Source organism: Ostrea edulis, chromosome 6 (genome assembly GCF_947568905.1).
Source record: "Ostrea edulis chromosome 6, xbOstEdul1.1, whole genome shotgun sequence".
NCBI classification, from domain to species: domain Eukaryota; kingdom Metazoa; phylum Mollusca; class Bivalvia; order Ostreida; family Ostreidae; genus Ostrea; species Ostrea edulis.
In genome coordinates this window covers 23,573,722-23,593,067 of record NC_079169.1, presented here as the reverse complement: position 1 = coordinate 23,593,067, position 19,346 = coordinate 23,573,722, and the positions used below count along the sequence as shown (strand labels likewise).

The following is a 19,346-nucleotide window of genomic DNA, read 5'->3' as shown; positions in this document are numbered from 1 at the left end:
ATCAAACATGGACACCCGGAAACACCAGAGGTGACATCAGGTGCCTAGGAAGAGTAAGCATTGTCTGTTGACCGGTTACACCTTCCGTGAACTCTATCCTGATTGCGTAGATAAAGTAATATATGTCAAAATTAGTGCGTAGATTACGTCCTAACAATTGGTATGAAACACATCAGACAATTTTCGACCTAAAGACAGTTTTGCACATCGGGCCATTATAACGACCATAGAATATTTTAAATGATGACATTTAACGAGACATTTAAAACCCCTGTAATATTAAGTTATTTATCTGATGCTTGTCTCCATTTAGAAAATGATCATACGCAGAACATACTCTCGCATATCAAATCAGTTGAGAACCATCAACTCAATATTCTGACGATAGATGTTTTACCCCGTAATGTATATTTTCAAATGATTTTTTACGTTCATTGCATTACATACAATATTTCAAAGAAACTTGCATTTGGAAATTAGTATAATGCAAGGTGAAGATAACGAACAGTGATCAATCTCATAACCCCTACAAGCAATACAAAATAGATAGTTGGGCAAACACGGACCCTTGGACACACCAGAGGTGGGATTTGATATTTTTATATGTGTCGTTTCGTTTTGCATCTCATACAGATCGGTTTCCTCAAGGATTAGGAATTTGGATTTAATGTTAATAATGAATAATTGTAAATACTTTCGTAGCTTTCATATCTAAGACCCAACAACCTTAATTATCATTGGAAAAATTGCATATTGTTTTTCATGATTATATAACAAATTTACCACTGACTTATGATACTATTGATATATCATATGGCATTTATATGGATTAATAATATTCAGTAGGAACTCTCATATATTATGCAAAGGATATGAATAAATCTATATTAATTACGTTAAAACGACTGTATCAGGAAGTGTTGTCCGTGAACTACTTTTCATTTTTACAAACCATTAACCATAGATTTATCAAGCATTTCACGACATACCTCCGTAATGAAACATTAAAACAAATGTAGCACTTTTAGACATCTTGTATATTCGTAGAAAATGACGTCATAATTCCTCGTCTCTTCTCAAACTTTTGAAATTTTATTGAAAATAAGCACTTTTTCGGCACATGTAAAAAGTTCTATTTACATTTGACTTTACCACATATTACAGATATTTTTAGAAATCACAACAAAATATTACCATTGTATGAGAGAAGGATGTACGGCTTGATCGTAGATATGAACTGAATTAAGAGCAAAAAAGAAGTCTATATGTTATACTTTGCTGTTACTCTATCTGGCTTCTTCAAAGCACCATTCATGTAATAAATAGCAGTCAAAATTAGGAATGCAGTTTTTAAATCTTGTATATGACATAGGTCTACTATGGCCTCTATTGTGTGATGATTCAAGGAGATTGTTTTCAAACTCCGGTTCTAATTTTACGCACAAGTAGAAGACTATATTAGAAAGATGCCCGGGTTCTTCATTAACAATATCTACGTGTTCTTTAGATATCAGATCTTCCAACGGTTGGGATTACCAGTGGCACAGATTGTGCTCCTTACTAATCTTAATATTCTCATCCAAAAACTTGTACATGAGAAGAAAAAATTTCTTGCTTTTGACTTTCAACTCAACATTTAGATATATCGACGACGTTATATCTATTAACAATATTCATTTTCATTCATATGTCGATTTGATACACATGTATTCCAGTGAACTCGAAATAAAAGTCAACACAGAGTCTTTCATATCTGCTTCATATTTGGATATCCTTTTTATTGAACAACGATGTTAATGGCAAATTAACAACTTACCTTTATGACAAACGGAATGATTTCAGCTTTTTCATCGTCAACTTCCGGTAGTTTTGTAGCAATATTCCATTATCACCTGCACATGGTGTTTATGACTCTCAACTGATTCAAAATGCGAGAGCATATTCTGCGTATGATCAAGATTTGAATTCGAGTCAAGCTGCTGACAAATAAGTTGATGCTAAAGACATTTTAACTGTCTCGTTTGAAGTTAGATTTACGGAAATTCTATGGTCGTTATAATGATCTTATTTGTAAATACAGCCTGTCGTTAGGTCGAATGCTTTTGACGTGTTTCATACCAATTCGTAAGCCTATCTTTACATTTTGATTTTGTCTATGGCTTATTTCGTTTACCTGATCAAGATGGAGGGCTCACAGCGGGTGAGATCGGTCAACAGGGATGCTTACTCCTCCTAAGCACCTGTTGCTACCTCTGGTTTATGAGATTAATCGCTGTTCGTTATTTTAACTTTTTTATTATAATATCCAGCTGTAAATGATATTCACCACCAATTTCGCGCCATTGTTCGATCATTATTTGACTTCAAAGAGTAGCAGTCTAACATATGCTACAATTTTGCGCCAAAACGTTATTTCAGTACTCATAGCAACTTCCTGAAGATTCATATTTATACAAACGACACACATCTAGAAGATACGTTCTAAAATGATGCCCTAATATATCAAAATGAATTATATCGTCGCACTTCAGAATTGCCACCATTTTCTTCCATTAATGAAATACCATAAACTTTATTTGAAAATGTGGAGCGATGAGGGTCCTTTCAATTTATAAAAATAAACTCACATCTCATTAGTCCTCACAAGTGTTAAAGATTACATGTATATTGGCTACAGTGTAAACGGAAAAAGCAATGCCTGTTTCATTTCTTGTTTACATTGGGTATAGATTGAATAACTCGCGATGGAAAACAATATAAACTATGTGACTTACTGATTTTGACAACGAATAACTCCTTTTACCTGATCAAGATATAAGGTTCACGACAGGTGTGACCGGTTGACAGGGGATCTTACTCCTACTAGGTACCCGGTCTGTGTTTGCCTACTCTATTTTGTATTGTTTATAGATTGATCACTGTTCGTTATCTTCACCTTTCATACAGGCTACATAAACAATTAAGCAGCACACTATCACAAATTTTATCTTATATAAAACGGCACAGAGATAATAATCATGTATTCATTTTAATCAAGTCAAAACGAAAAACAAGAATTAATGTTTTATTAGAAATTAACTGAAATGGAGGTCCAACATTTTGGCATCGGTTGCAACTGTCAAAACTAAGGAATGATAAAAAGATCCTTTTTTAAAATTTACATAATTGCAAAACTGACCCACTGTACGGTAATTAACACATATTACAACAATATCTATTTATTGCTCATTGGGTTTGTGTCTGATCTCATATAGATATTCAAGTTGCTTATTTTAAAACCATGGATTATATGTTGAGCCGCTAAGCTAGTCCTATTTCAGAAATACTTTCTTCGATAACAGTACCAACTATATGTATCACATTATTTTTCTCAAAAAGTCTTAACTGGCCCTATTCCAGTGAGAAATGTCAAACACTAGCTACTAAGCTTATTTCCAGCATACTTAACTGCTATAAACCAATGCCTTTAACGTTGATCACCATAACAAACAGGGACATATGTACTTCTAACCTGAAAAGAAAAAACAACCTGCAGAGATCCTTTGGTACTCGGTACGAACCTTTTGATTGTAATCAGGTATGACAGGTCAACGGGGGCTGCTTACTCCTCCTAGGGCTCCCACCTCTGGTATGTCCAGTGTCAGTGTTTACCCTGTTGTTCATTTGATACTAATGACACTAAACACTGACCGTTATCTTCACATCTTTTATTCATAAAGGATCAGCAAAAACCACAGAGTGGATCCTATTTGGGGTCATGGAAGTTTTAAAGGAGTTGATTTTAATTGTCTGTAATGACAATAGAACAAGCTATAATAATTATATCCCTTCATAAAAATCACATGGTGAGGTCTCTTACCTTTTTTGACAAAAGCTGTGATAAACAAAATAATAAATTTGAATTTTTGAATGTCAACAGTATGTATATTTATTATTCATACGATAAAATCTTCATATTTGGCACTTCAAAATTGAGAATTTAGTATACATTTTTTAAATCTTGCTTTTGAAATAAAAAGTAGGTTTAAAAACAAACCCGATAAATTGAAAATATTGTGCGAAATATGTCATAAATAGTATCATGATTTTGAATAGTAATTGAAATTTAAAAACAAATTAAATATATTCTAAATTTCAACGATTTCAGATAAATGATGATTGGAACGGGCAAATGGCAGTAATAAGATATAGATGTACATGTATTGCTGCACAATATCAGGATGTAACTGCGTGATCTTGGGGGTCATTAAAAATTTTATCTGCTGTATTTGGTATATTCCAAAAACGTTTTATATTCTCTACCAACACGTTGAGTTTTACATAATAATGAATGAATGATAAAAGGGGGACAAAATGCAATAAATTTATTTTACAACAGTGTGAAACATTTGGAGGAGACATATTTAGGCATATAAATGCTATTTTATGGAATATTGTAATTACCCTGGAATCTCTTCTGTTCAGTATTTGCTCGTTGTCAGCTGTTGTCAAATCATTAATGTCCGTTGGTTGGGAAGCTGAAGATAAATAAGAAAAGAGGGGGGAAATGTAAAAATATACTCAAGAGTAATATAGAAAATGGTATCTGATTTGAGACATACGAAAATCAATTAGTAAATTTATACTCATTTTTCTACCTAAGACACATGGTTAATAGTAAATTACTCTGATATTGGAAATAGAGTTTGAGCATGATGACATCGTTCTTTGTTGATGACGTCATCATGACTCATTCTGCTATAGAAGTATTTCTGTATATTCAACAGTTGCATTTTTCTTTTTAAATGTGTACGCTATTTGATGCAGTGGGGACAATCAAAAATGTAGGTTGTTACATTTACCGCACGAAATGAGTAACAATGGAAGATAGGTGTGGAGCAGAAACTGATATTGATAGGAAAATCTACATCCTGCCACGCATTACGTTGAAGGCCGTTGAAAGTAATGGTTATACTCAGAAAATGTACGACAGTAAGCTTACATGAACCACATATAGCATAAAACTTTCATTGAACCGATGTATCGTATTAAAGAAATATGAGTCATACCGAGTAGTACAAGAAATCAAAATTATACATTTGCACACAAAAAGCATGATTAGGAATTAAATTTGTAAGTGGCAAAAGGTATTAAATATCTTAATATTTTCAGTGATTGGTATGATTTCCTCTAAGGATATACATTTATACATTTGAATTTGTCATTTGTATAATAGATTGGCAAGATATTGAAGATAGTTTTATTTTTATATTCAATATATTGCGACTAGGAACAAAATTATGAATTTGCATGATTTAATATCTCAGTCACTGCTACAACTAAACATTGCTAATGAACAAAAAAATCTTTATTAGCTCCAGGTAAATATTAGATATTTTAAGTGCAACCGACTACCGGGGTATATGCAATAATATAGCGCACTGTAACCTCTGTGACGTCATTAATACGCAAAATCAACATCGATATGCGGGGTGCATTTTTATCAACTTCTGAGTTTAGACCCCAGTTTCTCTTTGCAAGACAGTTTTATGGAAGACTTTACATGATCAAGATTGTATCTGCTCTCCAAAATCGATATTCGTGCTTTTGGTCAAAATCAAATTTATTTGTGCAGAAATAGCTATGTGCAACTAAAAAACACGAAGTTTTGTCGCCATTTTCGGTATTTTGAAATAAATTTGCTATTTTTACCGCAGTTTTTCTTTTGGAGAACATCGAGCACAGACTTGGACAAACTTCATATTTATATCATAAATTTAGCTTTTCAGTACACATGTATTACAGTAAAATGGTGTTTGTCCAAAGCTGCGTTCAAGTTCTCCTGAAAGAAAAGCATTCACAAAATATAGGATGTCAACAGAATTTGAGTAAAATTGGGAACTTGTGTCAGTTTTAAGGCTACATACCGGTAACGCTTTCTCTTTCCTCCCCTTAACATGTAAATGAAAAAAATCAAGTTAGAGATTGTGTTGAAATTTTTATTGTCAATACCTAGCATAAAATAGATACAAACATACATGTACAAGACAATTATATATAAACTTATGCACAACATCTATGCTACTGTGACTGTAAATATTAGACACAAATTATACAAAATCCCACCTCTAGTATATCCAGGGGTCCGTGTTTGCCCAACTCAATATTTTGTATTGCCTATTGGAGTTATGAGATTGATCACTGTTTGTTATCTTCACCTTTCATTGGAAGTGATCTGTTTTATGATATAAAAGAAGATTTATTTTTGTTATAGTTTTAGAGTTTTTCAGGGGTCGGATGCTGTTTACATTTATCATACATAGTACTTTTACATTTTTACACCATATCCGCTTATTTGTAAAGGAATCATCTGGAAGGTGAAAGGCAGTCTTTTACAGTCAAGGTACATGTAGTTCGTCACACTAACTTTTCCTAATTGAACGTACGCGCATACACAAAGGTACTCAAACATGATTTGGAAGTAACATTGTATTCTTAAAGTTATTGTTTATTTATTTGTTTACTTTTTGAAGTTGTGTAATATAACCTATACTGAGCTTTACATGAAATGCGATGTTAAAGTAATCTTCCAGACTAATTTTATTTATTTATTTAAGTTTTAAAGCCTTGTTTTCATATATTTGAAAGAGTTGTCTATCTTATTTGAATGATTATCATTTCTAAAAGTGATTGCTAAAATTTGAATAGCAACGATTTATATTAAACTAAAGGCAACGTAAATCACTACAAATCGCAAACTTGTTTTGTCGTATTATTATCTTAAAGTTTGTACTATGATTCATATTTGATGATATTGCAACATGGGGCATACGGGTAATGATCCCATGGGATTAAGAATTTTAGATCACTTGGTTTGTTCGATTAACAAAGGAATTCAGTTTAATGAAATACACAAAAGTTGGTTTTTTTAACATAATGTCATATTAGTTTCTACAGTACATGTACAACTGCTGCGATACTAACAAGTAAGTTTTTCAAGTATCCATCTCAAAGACTCGGAATTCCTCACAGGACTTTATTCTGTGAAACAGTTTGAATTAAGATTTTATCCAAAATACAAACTTTTTTTGTTTCTGGTTTTATCCTCTCCTGCTATGTCTTCTACTGTGTCTTAGATTAACTTTTGTTGTATTGCCATTATGAAGGTTTTTTTTATATGCATACATATATAATTTTCGTGAATAAATCTACACTGAGTTTAGCATTGCACGATATTTTTAAGAATGTCGTGCTGTGAGCAGACATATCAATAGCGCACTGTGAAAATGTGTACATTTATTATATCTTACATTCTGTTTGGACTTCATATTCTTTGAAATGTTCATTGTCATCTGTCACTTTTGGATGCAACGGCCACCGATTGTGATTGGTTAGATGGCATTGTGATGTCACAAAGTGGTCAAAGGCATATGATTACTTATACAAGTTTTACTGGGGGAAAATGATGATGAAATGTTGATATATATCAATATTTACATTTTCAATACTTTTTTTTTCATTGATACCTTTACAAATTGTAATGATAGCAATTTTGTCATGAACGCGATGCAGTTGTAAACAATGCGCGCATGAATCTTGATAAGTATAGTACGTCTATTTTAACGACTGAGGATTCCGACTGAAATGAAAGTAGAATGTAAATATAAGACACGTGTAACGCTCTTAAAGAAGTATTTCGGCATAAAGCGTCGCAGTTCATGCTCTCATGTATTTTCAAAAGTGTGAGAAAGTTAAAATTCTAAAATGCTCTTTCATAAAAATTCTTTTATTATTTTAGAGCAACAGTTCCAATTCCCGTCCGACTATACTCAGCATATTATATTTCTTCACATGGAATGGGAACTTACTGGGTTGTGTATATATCATTCATTTTTACTAATGTCAATTTCTCTCGTCTTCTTTTTTTTTTTTTTTTTTTTTTTTTTTTTTTTTTTTTGATAAGTAAAAGAAAATATAACAGAAGATCCTACTTTCAAATTTACTTTGTTTTGATCTTGGTATTTGTTCAAAAAAGTTATTACAAATTAGGCACATATATTTGTGTAATCATCCATCATCAAAAGTCTGTGATTGGTTATTTTTTGAGATTCATTAAGTATTTTCAGTTACAAACATATTGCTCTGTACTTCTTTGTTCAAGACAGTAAAAACTAAATTTGATGCATCCAAACTTGATATGCCTACAAATGATAACAAATAACAACAACAAATTTGGATAAACTAAACCGATAGTCATATGAACACTTACTGCATGTAAATGTCCAATTATCAAAAATGATAAATTTTGTAATTTATGTAAAGCTATCCCTACGGAACTCACTATATGTAACGTCATCACTTCCTTTCTACAGATATCAAGAATCAGGAAGATGACGTCACAGAACCTACAGACTCGGCCCTCTACTGGAGAAGATAAAACTTGCAGATAATTCTGAGGTTTAAGCCCCATGGTTAATGTTAGGGGTTGTCACTAAATCAAAATATCGAACCACTGAATATTTCATCATTTAATGATAAGCAGTGAACCTTCTCATATGTCTACATAATGTATTGCAATACGATTAAAAATCAACATAGCTTCAAATAATGATATATTTTTATGCATACGTATTGTGGGTATTCAATAACATATCTACATTTTAGGTTGAAGCCTCGGGCTGAAGAGGATTTTAATTCAAATTCTGACGAACAATTGTTTTTAGTTTTGTATCGGCTTTCTTCCATCAGCTTTGGTTGGACTCCAAGAACATGAGGTATTGTAAATTCTCTATCACCTGCCTTCCATTATAACCTGCTAAAATTGTGAAAAATGTACACATGCTGACAAGGCAATGTAAATATGATTATAACCTTTCGAAATGCCTCTCACCCCTTCGTTGTCCCCCAAGCTCTCCCGTTCTATCTGATTTTCGATGTGAGTAAGGCTACCCATGGTGGTTGTAAGATACACAGTTTGATTTATGTTAGTTGTGGTGGGTCCCCTATCTGAACTCTGATTTTCGATAAACTAGGCATAAAATTTTCATTGGCTACAACTTCACTTTGCGATTTTATGCAAAATTATTTCGGGTTCTCGTAAAGGCAGTCAAGGGATTACTACAACTTTGATGTGGTATATGATAAATGGAATGTTTTAAAACATGTATAAAACATTTGCATGTAAATTGATATACACTTATTTGAATAAAAAACTATTAGTAGTCCTTGGTCCCTTATCAATGTGTTTAATATATATATATATATATATATATATATATATATATATATATATGACATATTATATATAATACAACCGTAGATTGTTACCAAAATTTTGCTCAATATAAATGACGCCTAATTGACCTTTGGCAGGCATGGATTTCATCACTGTGACAAATTACGCAAGTAAGGACAAATTTTGACGACAAAGTTATTGCTGGTTTATGTTCCAATCAGATAGATCGTAAAGATCTTTATATGTTGAGAATGCCGAGAGGGGTCCAGTGCCTAGTCGCGGACAGGATTTCTGATTAACTATAGATAGTTAGACAATGAAACAAACACTTACACACATGTTATCACGGTGTTCTGCGATTAATTAGCCTGGCTCTAATTAGACACCACTCTTACTTTATGTCTTTTATCATTGGTCGGTCGTAAAATTTTGGACCACGGGTAAAACTAATTTCAGCTGGAGATTCTGGAATCTAGATGACCCACGCTTGACCATGGCGCGCAATTTCGCCTCGATCATAAAAACGAAATTTCCTAGGCGATTTTATGTAAATATTTAATATAGGAATATTGCTGATTTTGTTGTCAGCTATAGTCGAAAGCATTTAGTTTTGGTTTGGCGTATCCAGAACAGAATCATTCAAACAAATGTTCTGAGTGTTTTAATATTATTATCTAAATTTTTAGTCTTTTTTGTAAGACAATTATATATGTTTTTAGCAAATTTGAGGTACTAAATAAATTATGAGCCAATAATATTTTTTTTACGTTTCATTTTGTAAACAATAATATACCTCCTTTCTATTGGGCAATTTTTCATAGTACTAAATGAATAATCTGCAAGTATTTATTTTGGAATATCACCAACTTATAATATTCCAATAAATCAACACTCATTCGATTTATTTACTTATTTACGCAATCATCTTCTATTCATTTCAATATTTGATTTAACCATATTATATTGAATTGATACAATCAAATATATATATATATATATATATATCCTTTACAACGCATATATTTGAATTCAAACAATATTTTCAATTTATATTATGGAACCAACCTGATATTTTATCCCTCTCTGATATGTACAACATATTCATTTTAAAATATATTTTTATCACAGAGGTTGTGAGTACTCCGAGGTATAATTATAGTTTGAACCTACTGATTCATTGCTAATAGGTCAATTTCATGTTTCTATCCTTTGACATAAGTACATGTACGGATGAATATTATTTACTAGCAATAATATCAGTTTAGATTTTATTTTATATCTTGAAATTTTTTTATGCGTTTCAATATAGTTTTGTAAATAATTTCAAAGAATAAATACGGGATTATATTGGCCTGTTGAATTCTGTTAATTAATTTGAAATACGTCAGACATTTCAAAATTGCTGCTGCAACAATGGTTTGGCTCAAACTGTTAAATAAGTTTCACGTGATTTCGATTTCTAAGTCATTAAGTTTTTGGTGTCATATGAATAATTAACCGTTGCTTTAGAATTTAACATTATAGTTTCTATGATAGACAAAGATCGGGAAGTTTTCTTCAAACACAATTATACATTAACAATTAAATATCTGAAAAAGACTGAACTATTTTTTAAACTACTGATTTATGATTAAAGTACCGATGCGAAGATTAAAACCATAAATATTTTATTTCGGAAATTATAGGATAACATAATATAACACAATTAACAACAAAATCCTTGATATATAAATATCATGTTGGGTTCAATATATACATTCTTGTACTATCAATTCTTCAATCAAAGACAACCCCGTGATAAATTCCAATCAATCACGATTTGATACTAGTATCGTTGATAAGACACACAGCTGATTTACTGCATCCCTCCGCTCAGCAATACCTCGTGGAACTACACTCACCAATACAATCCAGAATTCATGGGAAATAAGCATTGATGAAATAAAACATATACTCAAGACACATATTTCTTCATCAGTTCAAAACGGTACTCCATTGCACAATCTGTAGTTGTCCTGTATATATTCCAGACTTGCCGGGGGTGTATTTTTCTCAGTGATATTGCCAATTCATAAATAACAGGGACAAATTGAATGACAAGAAATTCAAATCTATGTAAATATGGATTCCAAATGTCTACGATACTGACATGTCCTTCACTATGCATTTCAACGACGGGTTCTTTCTGCACAAATTCACCGTGCTCTCTTTGGTTATAAAGGAATTGTAAACATAAAATCAAAATTTTATGTTAGCCCTGAGTTATATGGATAATTTTGTGGCCCTTTATTCCAGGATCATCCCCCGATCTTATGATTACGATTCTTGTTTTATTTGCTAATTCCCAAATACTTTACGATTTAATCACCAGACAAAAGAAATAAATTTGTGATAAAGTTGAATAATGACTCTCACACTTAAAACCATATAGAAAACAAAGAATTGGTGTATCTTTCATCATATCTGGGGTTGCCAGAAGCCAATACGACTTCATTAGATTAATTTTACTATTGGCGTTATATGCATTTTACGTTCAACATCTCATAAAATGCATCGTTGCAATAAATTTAAGCGTTTTGTGTGTTATAAATATGAAATAAAATGTTATTGACGTGAAAGTAAAAGATGCTCATAACTGCATGTTTTGATAACTTGCAATTGAAAATTAAGGACACAAGAAATCATCACCATTTTATTTACATAGTTAGTAACTGACAACGATCAAATGAGCAATCTTCAAAACTCATACAAATCAGTCTCAACAAAAGTGTGTTTAAAAAAATCACCTACTATATAAATCTAAATCAACTAATAAATTCTCATTAACCATTTAATAAGGTTTTCTATCTATTTTAAGTAATGCTTTAATGAACACAAATCAATGTTTGGGTGGCAACGAACACAGCGTAGTAATACACAACCTTTGTCGTGAATTGGTCTAAGTGGCCTTATCGCATCCATCTTGAAAATCGCCCTCCGCTGAATTCAATTAATATGTAAGCAACCAATATTGGCCCCCTTTTTTAAGAATCTTACGAAGGTGAAGCTTAAAAAGTAAGAAATTTGATATCATCATCCACAGTCGTACGTACTTTCGATGATATCGAATTCGCTTTTCTCAAGGCTTATTCTTCTATTCAACGTTAAGACTGCATCAACGTCTAAGATATAATTAGACCCAATAGAACACGGCATTGCTATAAATCTCCCTAGAGACAACTTTCAATGAACTTGCATTTTGAAAAAGTAACATCCCAGTTTGTGAATATTTTAGAGACATCCCAAGTTGCTTGGTAGTGTTGGCTTGCAGTCGGGTTGTGTTGGAAGCTGAGGGACTAAAGAACTCGACCCTGATTCCTCCTACTTCACTAAGGTGAGATTTAGATATTTTAATACCCTGATGAATTTTGGGAACAATTTGAAAATAAATAGGGGTATTGCGGGAATACGAAAGAACGCACAATTTGCATCGGGTTCGCTTGATGACAATTTTATCGTCTTTAATGGGATGTTTTATTTCTCAATCGCTACTTTGTGTTGAATGAGTAAAACATCCAGAGTAATGGCCGCGATGTAATCAAAGTTTGATGGCGTCTATACTAGTGAGAAAAAAAGTTAGATTCTTAGTGCTGGAACATGTAGAAAGGAGGCAGGTATTATGAGCAGCGCCTGATTTTCTTCGGCACTCAAATCTAAATAAAATTGACATAAAACGCAACCGAATGCATTTAAGTGCTGGTTTATATTTTAAAAGAATATTTTTATGATTTTTTGCCGCGGAAAGTCGTATAAGATCATGGTTTTATAGCTGAAGTTTATAATCAATTATCAAGGAAAGTAACGTTACTCTATACCAATAAAAATTAATATTTCAAAAGAGCACTTGCTAAAACAATTTCTAAACTGCATAAAAATCGAGATTAAACAGAGTTTTTTCTTGTTAATTTCTTATGAATCTACTATAGGTTAATATCATTAATTGTAAATTGATTTTGATCAAGACTTACAAAAAGCATCAAAATTCCAAAACAAATCAGTAATTTTAATTAATTAAATGTTGCAGAAAACGCACCCTATTTTGATGGAGCGGTTGTCCCCCATTTCATATGAAATATCACATCATTTTAGCTGCGGCTTGAAGGAAGTCATCTACATAATGCGTCTGTTCTGATTGTATCTCCTTATCATTGGATCTTTTGTTTAATTAAACAAATTAAAACCGATCTCTCGACCTTGCACACCTCTCTTTTTATACAATTCAGAGAATACATTAATCACATATGAGCATGCAGGTAGATTCTTGAACAGCTATTTTCTGAAGTAATGTTTGTAATTGATTGATTAACCCATTTACACTTGTATTTACGTACATAATAAATGTCAATTTTATAATCGCATTTCTACCAAACACGTGGTTGTTACCAATATATATTTCATCTGAATGTCGCGAGATTCTTATGTAAACAAATCCACGTGCAGTGCAACATAATTATATACTTTCCGTGCTTTTAACTTGACCATTTAAAAACAAATACATTTAATTCATGGTGTTAGATTTTCCCCATTTCTTTCTTCCTTTAAACAACGGATCGCTTGCCATTTTGATACAACTGAACTGGTAAACTGTACAATAAACTTTATTCATATTGGTATATCGTCTTGTAAAGTTTTTATACTACATGTAGTATTTGCTTTTACTTATTTTGTAGTATTATTTTCCGTCTAATTGTTGCTCTATAAAGCATCCTTACGTCATTGTTTGCCTGTGGTCTTTGAGGAATCTCTCAAAATATTTGGGCTTATCACTGCTTTATTCTAAAATTGCAGCGCAAACGGGATATACATCATTTTATCATGATATCTGTAATAAAATAACATTTCAATCTGATTTTATTTTTGTTGCCAAGCAACTGAACACAATTTTAGATTGATCTTGTTCTCAAAAACATAAAATACGCAAAAAACCCTTTTCTACAGTTACTCTCAATGACAAAATCTTTGTATATTCACCAAAATAACCACATAGTTTTTATTTAAACAACAAAAATAAAAACCTGAGTTGAAATATTGATCACATTTTGGTGTCAGTTGCCCACATTTTCCCGAGAATTTCTAATTATATAAACTAAAAATGCTTATAATCTCTATTGGATAATTTATTCTCAACTGCTATGAAAAATATTTACGTTTACTTTAAATATACCATCCTGTTTTCCGTTTTGTTTTTATTTCATTTTGAATCATTGAAATTTATTGTGTATAATATTATCAAAATCAAGCACATAAAAAATACTGTTTGTTATGAATTAATGTGAAATGCGTGTGCTTTATATTCAACATTAAAATATCCAGTTTTTACTACATTGTAACACTATCCAGATGCATCGATATTATTGAAATGACACTCTTATTATCAAATGAATTGATTCTTATAAACAAAGCCCCCTACTTATTCGTAATGTGGAACAGAATGGCAACGATGATAGTAAAAGTAAAATACCCAAGATATAGGTCACTTTCCATAAACCCCCATAAACGAAACATTTACTAGAGTTTTATTATTGGGTCTTAAGTTTTATACTTCTTCAAATCCTCCAGTCGTTTGAACAAAAACCATCTCTCGAACGGCTCTCAATGTTGCAACGCTTTAGAAGTTTTATTACATTTTGCATATGTGATAACAATGCTCCGGGGAGATACCTCACACTATGTCTAGAACCTGTCCAGTAATGCCGGTACTGCTCTTACTATGTCTAGAACCTGTCCAGTAATGCCGGTACTGCTCTCACTATGTCTAGAACCTGCCCAGTAATGCCGGTACTGCTCTAAAAAGGTCATATTTATCATAAACGTTATACTGTGTAACAAATCAGGAAGAACTGGGATATGGACTTCTTTTCTTGCCTATTCATATTTTTTGTTGCTAAATGTTTAATAGATACAGAATGAACTTTTTTTTTACGAACACCCTCGCAGGATATCGTGCGTCGATCCCCACGGCCAATTTTCGATGACAAACAGTTGTTTGTAACAACAAACGCAACAACAACAAAATAACTAATAAGCTCTCTCTCTCTCTCTCTCTCTCTCTCTCTCTCTCTCTACGAAACTCATATCGTATATACAGCGTTTCAGTTTGAAAAAGAGAAGAAAAACTTCTTATTCAAATTCAAGGATTTCATTGAACATTTCTGAGACACAATGCAAATTTACAGATAGTGTGCATGCATGAATTTCTTTAAAAAAACAAACACACACTACCAAATACAAAAACAATAATATTTGTGGACAACTGTATTAATCTGTCTCTCACTTAAAACGCAATTATATAACATAGTATTGGCACTCTGAGCACATTTCGTTTGCCATCAATTTGGTTGTAAATAGCCCTTTGAATGAACAACTTATAAATGTAGACAAGCGTGGTTGTGAAAAAGAACTCTCATAGTGTAAGATGGGTAAATGCATTTTATGTGTTCTAAATTATTTTGTTTGAAGGCTTTAACAGACACTTTAAAACGTTTTGTTTCCTTTGTTTGTACTTACAAACAGTCAAACCATCCATCACCAACACAGAGAGCGAAAACTTAAAATCACACAATAAATCTCAGGAGATACAATATTCATAAACTATCACGACAAAATTAACTTTTGCTGATCCACAAAATGGTTTTCCATAAACAACGATATTTTATACAACCTTCAACAGTAAACCTTCAAAGAAAGGATTAGAAAAATGCCGCTGTTTTGTTAGGTGGGTCAACAATAGTAACAGAGACAGATCTCCACACCTCGTAACTTATCTCCACTATCTGGGGAGGTATTTTATTGGCTGACTTTTGGCCTGTTATGCACTTATCTTTCACGGGATCAGGGTTCAGCAACAAAATACCCTGCCATCACGGACAAAAAGACAAGCTAGCAAATGAAAATATTGTGTTTCAACTTATTGTTTATTACCAATCATAAGTCAGAAGGGAGGTCGTTTCAGATTGAAATTCTGATATATACAAAAAGTGACTGTCCATGAATCGTATCTCTAAACTGACGTGCGATCAGACCAGAAACACAATTTATATTAAAATACCGCGTAATCTTATACAATAAACTCCCGAGATATTTTTCATTTAAATTTACATAAGGGATATTGATTTGGTGAATTTCAAAAATCTAGTTTTCGTTCTTATGTTTCAAGCAATAAAGAAACAATGGAATCTTTTATGGCCAGGCTTTCGTTTTCGAGGACAATTAACAAAGGTGTACAGAAGAGGTTGCACATCAAATCGTCGTAAAAGTTGATAAGGACAAGACTTCACATCAAATACGACCCAAAATTTATATGATCAATTATTTTGCAAAATGCAATTACGTGCAGAAGTTCCAATATTTCTTAATCTGTTACAATACTGTAATACCTCCCTTGCACATAAAAGACGAATAAAATCGGTTCTAATGAAATCATAAATGTAAGGAATATCCCGTCTGTAAGTTATCGTACGGATAGGTACCCCTAATGACCATAAAATAACGTTTTTAATTCATTTCTTCGTTAATATTTCCACAAGACGAGAAATGACAATACTTTGGGAATATATTTCCTGAAATGTGCTGACTTTTAAACCAATCTATTGAAGATCAGAGATATACAATGTAACCATTAGCGAATTGTGATCATGGAAAGTTATCTCTGTTTGAAAATGGTGGGATGACACATGAAGATAATGGTTCGTGAAACAATGACCTTGTTTGTTACAATTAAAGACCGACTGATGATTAAAAATTACGTCAAAGTAAAATTCAACTGAACGTTATCATACCTACATTGACATATAAATCCAATGGACCGGGTGACTATGATATTGTATTGACCAGGTATATGATACTGTATGTTTATTTGAGAATGTGAGCTATTCTACTGTACAATGGCACTTTAACATGTGATCTACTAAATTAACTGACATGTGTAGTGTACTTAATGTCTCATGCAATACGTGAAATTAAACCATTTTCCATGATGGCGTTTGATTTTGACTTCTTTTTAAAAGTATGTATAAATAACTCCTTCTACCGGACACACAGCTGTCGTGATATTTCTGGAATATGTTACAATTTCGAAAATTCTGAATTTTTAAAATCCTTTCTAATTTTCCATAAAGCGTGCAAAGAATTTATGAAATATGTATAAAAACGTTAAACTCCAAAACGTCAGTCACCACCCCTTCCTGTTTTATCACGCAAAAATTCTCAGTGTAGCTTGTACTTGTTAGAATATTTCTAAATAGTTTCATAACATTTTAAGGAGTAACAAGCATTTGCATTTTCACTTTCAGCAATATGAGATTTTAACTCTCCTGAGCTGAAAGCTCAAGTAACCTTTGCTGGTCAACCTTTGTCCGACGTCTGTCTGAAGTAAATAAACTCTTTCATCTTTTCAAGAACACATGCGATGATTTAAATCAAACTTCCCAGAAAGTATCCTTGGATAAAGATGACCCAGGCTTCTTCAAATGAATGGCTTGTAACCCCCATCCCCGAAGGAAAAACAATTGAGAAATTATACAGCAAAAAATGAGCAAGGTTTTCTTGTTTTTAAAACAATTATTACGCACTGACTCAGAAGAAATGAAACCTGCATGAAAACCTTTGACGGAGGCTTTCAGGCCTCTAGAGTTTTACTTTTGGCTTGTAGCTCATTTGTATGCGTTGGACACCACGTAGCAGCAGTGTGTAAACAAATCCACAAGGACAGAGTAGTAATTCGTGAAAATAAAGCCTCCTTCTTAAAACACCAAGAAAATTTGAAATTGTGAAGTGAAAGCCTCAGTCTAAAAATACTGAGACATTTTAATACATGTATCATGAAGATTCTAGTTTCTCCTAATCCCAAGGGTCTGGAAGGGGCCACAGCTGGGATTTATGGGTCAACATTCTTTAAAGATCTTCATCTCAGGAATCACAATAACACAATTATATACTGTAACTATATCAATATAACAGTGTTTGCATAGAATGTAGATTCGATCTTGTTGAAGGTCATTTTTGTTTTGTTTTGATAGTTCTTTAAGATTTTCTGGTCAAGAACTACACGGATACAGTTTATCAAATTAATATGAAAGAGAACCTTACTGTAGTATTGATACAACATTTCTTCCACCATGATCATCGGGGCCAGATCTAAAGTGAAACCCATCTTAACATCCACAAGGATACAATTCTCCACATTTATAGGCAGACATCCTCTTGTAGTGTAGATTCAAGTTTATTCAAACCATGTCTCCCGGACTCTGGGTGGTGTGATCACAGTAGGGGTCGAAAGATTCCTATAGGAATTTCCATGTACCCATCATAAGTTAAAATACGAACGGGGATTATCAATTTATATCATTATATTACTAATAAAAAGTTTTAAAATATTTTCATTTTTGAAAAATATTTGTCATCTTGCTCAATTTCTTTTGAATTTTCTAAATTTATTATGGCTGTACCTTCATTCTATACACATTCGAGTAAAAAGAAAATTACGGCGTACAATTCTAAATATCTTTTGCACTTCGATGTTCACAATTTTATTTTGATATGTCAATACAAATTATAATCAAGATATTTTTATTTTCTTAACTTTTATCGAGAAAAATATAGTTGGTATAGTACTCTAGAAATATAAATACACATATCTGCGAGTACAATCTCTCATATTATACCTACATACCACACAGCATAAATGGAAATTATACCGAGCAAAGCTTCCGTCCGTCCGCTAAAGCAAGGCTCTGAAGGTAACATGAATGTGAAAGAAAAAAGTCACAATTGGCAGAACAAAAGAGATAATCTCTAAATACTTTCAATGAAAATTTTTGAGCAGTATGGGAGTCGCTATTTTATTGTTCATTAGCTGCTTCAATAGTTATTCGAGTTTTAAATTTGACTGTCCCAGATACAAGACCCTGACGTTCAATTTGTAATTTAAACACTTAATTTGTTCAAAATGAATGATAACTATCAATATCATATGTTTTAGCAAATCATTAAATATACAAACAGTAATACGACTAAGTTAATGAACGAATTCACAATTTTCTTTAAATAAAAATATACGATATTATATACGCTTATTTTTTTGCTAATTCAAATT

At 32.2% G+C, this 19,346-nt stretch overlaps 1 protein-coding gene across 5 annotated transcripts in view; it reads left to right on the top strand.

Moving 5' to 3' along the window:
* The window catches only part of LOC125683318 (homeobox protein abdominal-B-like), a 136,486-nt gene that overhangs the window by 74,754 nt on the left and 42,386 nt on the right, over positions 1–19,346 (top strand). For 3 of the 5 annotated variants that reach the window (XM_048924354.2, XM_048924352.2, XM_048924353.2), the window contains exons 3-6: positions 7,778–7,850; positions 8,352–8,436; positions 8,644–8,753; positions 12,489–12,587. The gene's annotated coding sequence lies outside the window, so the exon portion shown is untranslated. Of the gene's footprint in view, positions 1–7,777; positions 7,856–8,351; positions 8,437–8,643; positions 8,754–12,488; positions 12,588–19,346 lie in introns of all 5 variants that reach the window. The other 2 variants (XM_048924355.2, XM_048924357.2) reach the window with 2 other exon arrangements.